Here is a 10849-nt window from a genome sequence, read left to right as displayed (position 1 = left end):
CTCCTGCCTGGGAGATCTTCCCTACCCCATCTTTACTCCAGTCCACTCTCCACTCAGATGCCAAAGTAATCTTCCTAAAGCTCTGATTTGACCTCGTGACTTCCAGCCACATACTCTTAATTAACCCCTTGTGGTACTACTTTACCTTTCTGACCCTTTTACATCTGCCCACACAGACTCAATGAACTTCAATGGCTACCTGTTAACCTCCAGGATGAAATACAAAATCTGACTTTCTGCAAGAACCCTTCTCCAATCTTCCAATTTAACATTAGTCAGAGATTCCTCCTCTGTTGTTTGCCATTTCCTACTTTAGCTCATTTTACACCAAAGGAAACTGAGACAAAGAGGATCAATTGACTGACTCAGGATCACCCAGCTAGAAAGTGTGGTCAAGTTTGAACTCAGGACTTCCCAATTCCAGGCCTGGCATTCTATCCACTGTATCATTTAGCTGCCATTGGTATAATGGGTTTTAACTAATTTTAGTTATTAATATAGCCTGTCACAGTTTTTCTTATATTTAACCACCTTGCATTTTTGGCACAAATTCAGCTGTGTATTAACATATAGTATTCTTAATATATTGCTCTAGCCTCTTTATCAACTTTTTTTTAATGTTGACATTCCTTAAGTTTTTTGGTCTTTTGTTTTCTTTCTTTGCATTGTTTTTCACTGGTTTGTGTCAAGACCATAATTTGTTTATAAAAATCAGAAAAGGAAGGAAAGTCCATGTTTATTTTCTGATTTTTATAAATATATTATGAAACATAAGAATTTATCATTCCTTTGAGTATTTCATGAAATTTATTTAGAAATACATCTGGTTCCATCTTGGACTTTCATTGAGACTTAATTTAAGGCATTTAATTCTGATTTTCAATTAGGTAATCTCTTATATTAATATTTATATTTTTAATAAATATTCATTTTCTCTATTGTCATTTTTATTCACAAGGAATTAATTGCACAAAATAGTTTCTGATAGTTCATATATTTCATTTTCAATTGTAATGAATGCTCTGCTTATTTTTTTATATTAACAATTTGGTCCTTTTATAAGCAGTTGTTTTTTCTTCTGTGTTTCCACTCCTGTAGTTCTTCCTCTGAATGTGGAGAGCATTCTTTTCCATTAATCCCTCAGAATTGTCCTGGATCGTTGCATTGCTGCCGGTACAGAAGTCCATTACATTCAATTTTACCACAGTGTATCAGTCTCTGTGTACAATGTTCTTCTGGCTCTGCTCCTTTCACTCTGCATTAATTCCTAGAGGTCATTCCAGTTCACGTGGAATTTCTCCAGTTTATTATTCCTTTGAACATAATAGTATTCCATCACTAGCATATACCTCAGTTTGTTCAGCCATTCCCCAATTGAAGGGCATACCCTTGTTTTCCAGTTTTTTGCCACCACAAAAAGTGGGGCTATAAATATTTTTGTACAAGTCTTTTTATCTTTGATGTCTTTGGGGTATAAACCCAGCAATGGCATGGCTGGATGGAAGGGCAGGCAGTCTTTTAGAGCTCTTTGGGCATAGTTCCAAATTGAATTTGGTCTTTTTTTAAAGAAAAAATCAGATTAGCATTTAACTAATTTTATTAATTTTTAAAAATAGTTATGACATATTTATCAATATAATGAGAAATTTTTTGCTCTTGATTTCATTAAGTTCTTGTTTCATTTTCAGAATTCCAAGCTTGCTATTTAACTGGAATATTGGTTTTTTGTTTTTCCTGCTTTAAGAAATTGAACCCTCAATTTGCTTATTGGTTGGTTGTTTTATTGTTGTTTTTGAAAATATTCATAGATATTGAGGACAGATTTGACTATATCTCACAAATTTTGGTATAATTTTTCAAAGCCATCATTTTCCTTGACAAAGTTTTCTATTGGTTCTATGACTTTGACTTATAGTCTTTAGGATTTTTTAAAAAACCCTGTTCTGTCATAGAATCAATACTAAATATTGGTTCCAAAGTAGAAGAGGAGTAAGGACTAGTCAATTGAGTTTTAGTGGCTGGCCCAGAGTCACACTACTAAGGCTAGATTTGAACCCAGGACCTCCACTTCTACAGGCCTAGCTCTCCATCCACTGAGCATCCTATCTGCCCCATTCTTTAGGATTAAATCTTTTAGTGTTCAATTAATTTTTAATCCTTTATTTAATGGCACTTCAAAATAATTTTATTACATCTTTATTAAAAGATATACTTAGTATTTTTGCTTCTCTGCATTTCAGAATTTTTTGTGTCCTGATACATGATCAGTTTTTGTAAAGATGATGTGCAAAATTGAAAAATTTTATAATCTCTTTCTGTTCCATTGAATAATCACTAGAGATCTCCTATCTCCATCTTTTCTAAGGTTCTTTTCAGATTCTTCTTTTTTATATCAGATTCTTCTCGGTGTTAAAGTGCTACATTAAAGAACTGCTTTGATATACTTCTGCTATCTATTTCTTCTTGTAATTTGATTAACTTTTTCTTGAACATTATGTTATAACTGTTATATCTGTATTTCCCTCCATTACCAGGAGCCATCAAATCCAACCTGTCTGACATGGTCACAGGTGGAACCTCAAAGATTGCATGGCCACCTAAGGAAGGATGGAAATATCCACTCAGAGTCCCCCGTGTGACTCCTCCCTTACTAATACACTCTATTATTGGAATTATAATGATCAATAACCTTATTCTACCCCAGGGAAATACAGAATAACAATAAAGGCTATTACTAGAGTCTTTATAGATTCCCAGGAAATCCCCACCCTTACATGTAATGATACAGAAATTTCCTTTAAAAAGTCACTTCATAATATTTTAAAGCCTCAACAAAACTCTACTTGGATTTTTCACTCCCATGTACAGGAGCTTGCATAATAGCAGGCCAGGACTATTTCCAAGCCTCCCCTAATCCCTGAGCCAGAATGCTAAAATAGGGAGAACAATGGATGAAATATAGAAAAGTTACCTTCCAAGAGAAGGCTGACACGTCCCATTACACTGGACTGTTTTATTAACCCCGTAACCTAGAGAACATGTCAAATATACCTTTGAAAAACATTGAAAAATGATAGGCTCTTATATTTGGGTTAATTGTATCTTTTGAAATCTGATCGATTGTGTAGCTGGTTTGGTGTAACGAATAAGTATTGATTAATTATGTAACTGAGTAGAGTAAAGAATAACTATCCTTAGTTTAATTGGTTATTGTAAAGAACCATTATTTTTAGCTGAAACACATGTCCTGTACCTCATAGATAGGTGGAAAAGTAATTTCTAGCCCAGTTACTCTTGTGATGAATCATTTCCTGCAAAGCTTTGCATCTTTTGTTAGAACCAAAAAATGTAGAATAATTATAGACTGTCAATCTAACAATTTTGTAAGTTAGTAAAAGTTAATGTATGACTTTTTCATTGTCTCCAAGAAAAGATCTATGTTGAAAATGAAATTCCATGCCAACCATATGTGTAATTTTTAAAGTGTATAAAAATAAAGACAGCCCAAGCCTGAACAGAGGAGTCTCTGTAATGCCTGGCTGAAACAATGACTGTCTCTCATCTTCTTTCATGGATGCCATCATCCTCTGAGAGACTTCTGGTCCTGTGGGAGCTGGTCTCCCACACTCCATCTTGTCATCTTGTAATTTTTCTTCTTTTTGTCCCTGCTGTCTTTCTTCATAAAGAAGGTGGAAGTCAAAGAAGTGCTTAACATAGTCATATAGTTGTTATCTATTTCTGCTTCATTGATTTTTTCCACTTCCTCTTGTCCTGCCTTAATCACACTTCTTTTTATTGTTCTTTCCTTTTAATTTCTCCTTCTTAATCCACTCCCTAACTCTGCAGTTGTTTTATTTATGACTACTTTATTTTTTTTAACCCCTACCTTTTGCCCTAGAATCAATACTATGTATTGGTTACAAGGCAGAAGGCAGTAAGAGATAGGCAATGGGAGTTAAGTGACTTGCCCAGGGCCACACAGCTAGGAAGTGTCTCAGGTCACATTTGAACCTAGGACTCCATTCTCTAGGCCAGCTTTCAAACCAATAAGCCACCTAGCTGCTCCTATTTTTGACTACTTTATAACATTTGTATTATCCCTCATTAAGTCCTTTCTTTCCTATTTCTATTTATTTCCCTATTGAATTTAATATAATATTGCAGCAAGCCATGTGAGACTCCATTTAATCTTCCTTTGTCTGAGTCAGATAAAAATGAAGTTCATAAAATGCCCATTCTTCCATAGATCCTTCAATATTTCTATTATTTTTATGTCACAGACCCCAGTTATTTAAGATAACAAATTTTCTCACTTTTTCTTCCATTCCCAGCACATTCCAATTTCTTTCTTCTGTTAAGTATATCCTTTGTCTATCTTATTTAAATTTATCTTTGACTTTTAAAGACACTGGTGAGAGAATGCTTCCTTTTTCTTCTCCAATTAAAATGTGAAAACATGTCATTTAGAAATCCATCTGGTTCTGAATCATCTGGACCTTAACCTGATTGCCAGCTTTGGCATGGAATTGGCCACTCCACATGCTATTCTAATACTAATACTAGTGATTGTGGAGATTAAAATTAATATGCGAATACTAATTATAATATTTATGAATATTTTATTAATAATAATCTAACAGAGACCTAACTAAAAGGTTACTAATCAGCCCAGTCCCAGAAACACAAGAGAAAGAGGGAGGAGTTACAGCCAAATATAAAACGTGACCATGCAAACATGGAGGCGCAGGAGAAATTAAAGGGAATTTTGGGAAAACTAAGGGACTTATGGGGGATGAAGTCCAAGGTTAAAAACCTCCATTTATATATACCCCCCCTGTGATCCTTTGGGAAACCAGTCTCCCCAATGGATCATAAAAACATAATCAACATATAAATTGCAATAATTTGTAGATAAAAGGTAAAAAGGAACAAAATCAATGATTGCTATGTTAACAAAAAGCCGATTTGGGGGCAGTCTCCTTTGGCATAAAAGTATACATTCAAAACAAATGCTTTCAATCCCCCATAATTTAATTTCACATCCTAAAGTTCACTATGGTTCTTCTTGATGCAGTGTGTGGTCTCTGCAGGTATCTTCATGGCGTCTTTTCCAAACAGGTTCATTGTTTGGATTCTGGGAGGTAGCAAATTTCTTGTCCAAAAATTTCCTAAACTCAAATCAAAGGTCATAAAAATAAAATAACAAAGTCCCCCCTGAGGAAAATAATAACAAAAGGGAATCACTCAGGAATACATGGGGGAGTTACAAGGTATATGAATCAATTGCAAAAGAAATCAAAACATAAAAAAATCTACATAAAAGATAAAAAATAACTTATAGATGAAATAAAAATGTCAAAGTCTTAATGTCTAAAAAAATCTAAGTAAAGGAAAAATAAAACTATAACAGGTCCTTGAATCAGGGCCCAATTAAAGTGATTTAAGTAATTATGCATTTACCCAATTAGTAGCCAGGACTACAGAAAGTTTGCCACACATAGAAGACAGATTAAAGGGACTAGATTATAGGAGCCAGAATGGTAGCCAGGATAAGTTACTTGGATAGAATGTGGTTCAGAGGAAGTCCTGCTTCTTAACATATATTAAGCACCACAACCCCAAACCTCAAACAAGTTCAAGTCCTCTTGTCTTGGTTCAAAATTATATCAATCCCACTGGGATTGGTTGGTCTCTTTGATCTTGTGCTCGATTTGCACTATGCAGGTTGGCTTTGTGCTTCTTTAGCACTGTGCAGTGGCTCTTTTTATATTTTCTTCTTCCGGAATCAGGCATAATCATTAAGCAAAGTCCCATAATTATTTAAACGAACAATGGCATTATTCTATAGGTTAAAGCCTTTTGAGTAGTATGCATTATAATATAATGGAAGCTAATAACCAAAAGATGTAGAGATCAGTCCCAGTTCTGCCACTTACCAGCACTTTAAAAGGTACTTAGCCTTTTCTTGGTTTCAGTTACTTCATTTGTAAAAAGAGAATAATAAATATGTCACCTATCTAGCCTGCCTCACAAGATTGCTTTAAGGATCAAATGAGAAAACATATTTGGAAGTGATTTGTATAATTGTAAAGTTGTTAACATTTTTTTATTATCACAGAGTAATGAATACATTTTAGAATATTTTTGTCTAAATAATTTCAAAATAATTATAGAATGCTTCCAAGAGTTAGAGTGATAGTAGTTTGGAAAGTAACTGCAAAGTAGTGCATCATATAATTGAGCCAAAGGCAACCTGAGGACATGAATAGTGTTTCTTTGCACATCTGGGCACATTCCTATGCCAGTTGAAGTATTAATAGAAGACACCTCTCATCTTCCCACAGTGAACAGTTAAATAGAGGAAATAACTGTGCCATTTTTGTATGTCTACATGAAAGAATTCAATTTTGGACATCAGCCTCCCTATAAGGTATGGGTTCTTAACTTTTTTTTGGTCATGAATTTCTTTGGTTGTGTGGTGAAGTTTATGGAACTCTTCTCAAAATAATGTTTTCTAATGAATAAACCAAAATACATAAGATTACAAAGGAAACCAATTTTATTGAAATATAGTTATCTAAGATTTTCCAAAACAGGTTCCTAGACTTAAGGCTAAGAACCCAGGCTTTATTGTGTCAGAAGAGTGCCAATTTATAATAAATGCTACAATGTAACCTTTTTTGCCAGGATATTCTGATTTATACTACGTAGAAAAGTATTACCCGTTCTCAGTTATATTTTTTGCTGAAACTTGTTTTCTTCATACAGAAATGGATGAGTCATCTATGTTCAAGGACAAGAATCTTCAGAACAAGTCATTTTATCAGAGATTGCAAAGTAAGCTAAAGAGCACAATTTATTCCTTCATTTCCTAGTCTTAAAAGCATGATAGAATTGTTTGTGACCACAGTTCTGTGGACCAATACAATGGTCCTGTAGACTTTCACTTTGGTAGGCAGCTTAATACCTCTCTCCCATACTTTGTTCAGTCTCCCAAATATTGAGCTAGCTCTGACATTGTATAGTCATATATGTGGACATCCCTGTTTCAAGGTGAATACTGCTAAGGTATTTCCTAATCAGAAGCATCCCAAGATACCCAAAGAAACCTCAAGAAACCAAGAACAAAATCCAGGGGGAAAATCACTGAAAAGAAACCTAAGGAACCTAAAACAAATGAGACATATTGTTTAGGCTAAGGGCTGCCAACTAAATTCAAATTGGAAAAGTATGGAAGCAGTTTGGTATAGTGAAAAAAGCACTGGATTTACAGTCAGAAAACCTGTATTCAAATCCCAGATCCAATTAGTGTTTTGCAAATCAAAAAGACTTTAAAATAAAAAAGGATATGATGGGAAAAATAGCCTACATACAAAGATAGATGTTCTTAAATTTTATTTAATTAATTTAGAATATTTTTCTTTAGTTACATGATTCATGTTCTTTCCCTCCCCTCCTCTATCCCCTCTCCCATAGCCAATGAGCAATTCCACTGGGTTTTACATGTATCATTGTTCAAAGCCCATTTCCATATTATTAATATTTATAATACAGTGATCATTTAGAGTTAACATCCCCAATCAACTTTTAACATAAAAAAAAAACTCAATCACATCCCCATCAAACTATGTGATCGATCATGTTTTTCTTCTGTGTTTCTGTTCCCACAGTTCTTTCTCTGCATGTGAATAGCGTTCTTTCTCATAAGTTCCTTTGGATTGTCCTGGGTCATTGCATTACTGCCAGTAAAGAATTCTATTACCTTTGATTGTGCCACAGTGCATCAGTCTCTGTGTACAATGTTCTCCTACTTCTGCTCCTTTTGCTCTGCATCAATTCCTGGAGGTCATTCCAGTTCACATGGAATTCCTCCAGTTCTTTATTCCTTTCAGCAAAATAGTATTCCATCACCATCAGATACCACAATTTGTTCAGCCATTCCCCAATCAATGGACACCCCATCATTTTCCAATTTTTTGCTACCACAAAGAATGCAGCTATAAATATTTTTGTACAAGTATTTTTCCTTATTATCTCTTTGGGGTACAAACCCAGCAGTGGTATGGCTAGATCAAAGGGGAGGTATTCTTTTAAAATCCTTTGGGCACAATTCCAAATTGCCATCCAGAATGGTTGGATCAATTCACAACTCCACCAGCAATGCATTAGTGTCCCAATTTTGCCACAACCTCTCCAACATTTATTACTTTCCTTTGCTGTCATATTGACCCATGAGATAGATATTTATATATTTATTTTTTCAACAAATCTACTTTAATAGAACAAATTATGGTTTAACAATGTGATGTAATAATATTATTGCACCATAAGAAATGATGAAAGAGTTATGAGACTTGTATAAACTGATTCAAAGTAAAGTGAATGGGAAAATCAGAACAATTTGTAAAATAACAACAATTGTATAAAGAAAAATAACTTTGAAAAACTGAAGAATTCTGACTAATAAGATGATAAACGATAAATTCTCAAGGACTGAAAAAGAGGTGATGGCCTCAAGATGCAAATAAGGTACAATTAAAGACATTTTTAGTTAAAGTCACTGTGGGGATTTGTTTTCCTTTGGGAATTGCCCAAGAGTTTTGGTTATTTTTATTTTCCATTTTGAAGAAGATGTTTGAAGTGAAGGAATAGAAATAAGAATTACTAATGGGGAAAAAAAGAAAAACTAAAGCATGTTATGAAAGTATTATTTTCATGAAGAAAACAGAAAAAAAGGATTAAGGAATCAGTAGCAACAGGACAGCTTTGAAAATTACATACAATATTATATTAATAGCTTTTTAGTTTCATATACAACCCTCCTTTTCTGTTTGACTATTTTTGAAAATGACTTTATAGATAACATTTGATAATAAAAACTTTCTCCTTATCTAACAGCAGTTCCTTGCTTATTCTGGCTGCGCTGATTTGGTTCATATAAAAGCTTTTTATTTTTAATGTTTTAAAAAATTGTCTATTTTCTCTTTTATGCTCAACCTGGTGACATTGTTGCCATGTATTCCCTAAAAGTGTGTCTCTTTTGCACTCTTCCCACTGCTACTGTGTGTGTATTTGTGGAAGGGTATGCCTCAGATTTATAGGGAAAATGTTTTACTTTTGCTTACTGATGTTACTAAAATCTCTTTGTTTATGTGTCCAAAAACAACCAAGTCTACAAGAAGGTTAGAGATGAGAGTCGGGTGCAGCATTCTTCCAAATCCAAGATTGGAATTGGGGTTGTGATATGATGAATTCCCAGTATTTCCTTTTTTTAAAAAATAGGAAAAGTCTCATTTCTGATATGTGTTAGACATTCTCCTCCCTTTTTGGTGGTTCAGCATGGTAATTGAAGAAGAGTAAGAGGTTATTTGCTAACCCTACTTCAAGATCAATGCTTTGTTATCTTTTAATGCAATAATCAGTTGAACTGTTCCCAAATTTCCTTCTTTGAATAAAATTTTTCATCATGGTTCCCTTGTGGATATCTTGGGAACTTGCTTCAACTCCTTCACAGTTGATCTGTTTACTTTGCTTTGCATCAATTCATATAAGTCTTCCTAGGTTTTTCTAAACTCAGCTTGTTTGTCTCGTCTTATAGCACAATAATATTCCGTTACAACCATATACCATAACTTGTTCATCCACTCCCCAAGTGATGGACAAACTCATAGTTTCTCATTCTATGCTACTATAAAAACAGCTATTGTGATAATTAGATTAAATCTACACTGGCCATCCTTAGATTTAATCACCATAGGTGAGAGCACCTCCAATTCATAACTCATGTGTGCTAGAGTGGGTGAGGAATCAGAGTCAACTGACTGCCCCCTAGGCAGTCCTATGAGAAGCATCTATTGTGATTGGACATGCAAATTAGGAGGGAGGCACAGGAATCGTAAATGACTCCTTCAACAGGAGAAGGTCTTCTGCTGGATGGGGGTGGCTGGTGAAGAGGGCAGCTGATGAAGGAGCTCTTCTGGTCGTGGAAGAGTGCTGGCTGGAACACTAAAACCCTGGTGAGTTTAAAGACTGACTGAATCTTCCTGAACTTCTCTTAAGGAACTTCTTTTAATAGACTCTGTGAATGAAGCAAAGCCTCATTCACCTCTGGGCCTCTGGCCCTCTGACTCTCGGCTGAGGGTAAATTAGATCTACCTAGATTAATTAGAAGATCTTAGTAATTTACCTATTGTGTTAGATTCTTATTTCCTTATTGCCTCTCTCTCTTCTCAATTGTAAATAAACTTCCATAAAGTCAATTTTGACTTGAGGTTATTCCAAAATTGGGGAGATTTCCACTGGCGACCACCTTTTAATCTTGAACCAAAAAAAAAAAAAACCCTTCCCCCCCCCCTTACACTACAGAAAACATATTTGTACAGATAGGTATCTTATCTCTGATTTATTTGGTATACTGACCTAGTAGCGGGAGGAGACAAGAAGGAGGCCCCTATTGTAGATGACCTTCTTGAGACAATAGAAGGAAAATAGCAGAGAAGGAAGTATCAAATAAAAGTTTTTTTCAGCCTGGAGAGGATCAGGTTGGAATTTGAATTCCTAAAAGAATATTTTTTATTTGATCTTGGAAGTAATAGGGATCCACTGGAGTTTACTCAATAAACTTTTCCTTATTTTCCCACTAACCCCTCTTTCTACCTCCCCTGACACCTTCCCTTTTTACTGTAGACAATACAATTGATCAAGCCCAATCAATTTCACTTTTGCACCATTGATATCACTTCAAGCCCAAATTACTACCAGGTTTTTCTGTTTCAGGGCTTTCCAATTCCAATCCATCCTTCATCTCAGACATTAAAGTGATTTTCTTAAAGCTACACAGTGGCTCCCT

Source organism: Gracilinanus agilis, chromosome 1 (genome assembly GCF_016433145.1).
Source record: "Gracilinanus agilis isolate LMUSP501 chromosome 1, AgileGrace, whole genome shotgun sequence".
In the NCBI taxonomy this organism is placed as follows: domain Eukaryota; kingdom Metazoa; phylum Chordata; class Mammalia; order Didelphimorphia; family Didelphidae; genus Gracilinanus; species Gracilinanus agilis.
Note: the sequence above shows the minus strand (reverse complement) of the source record.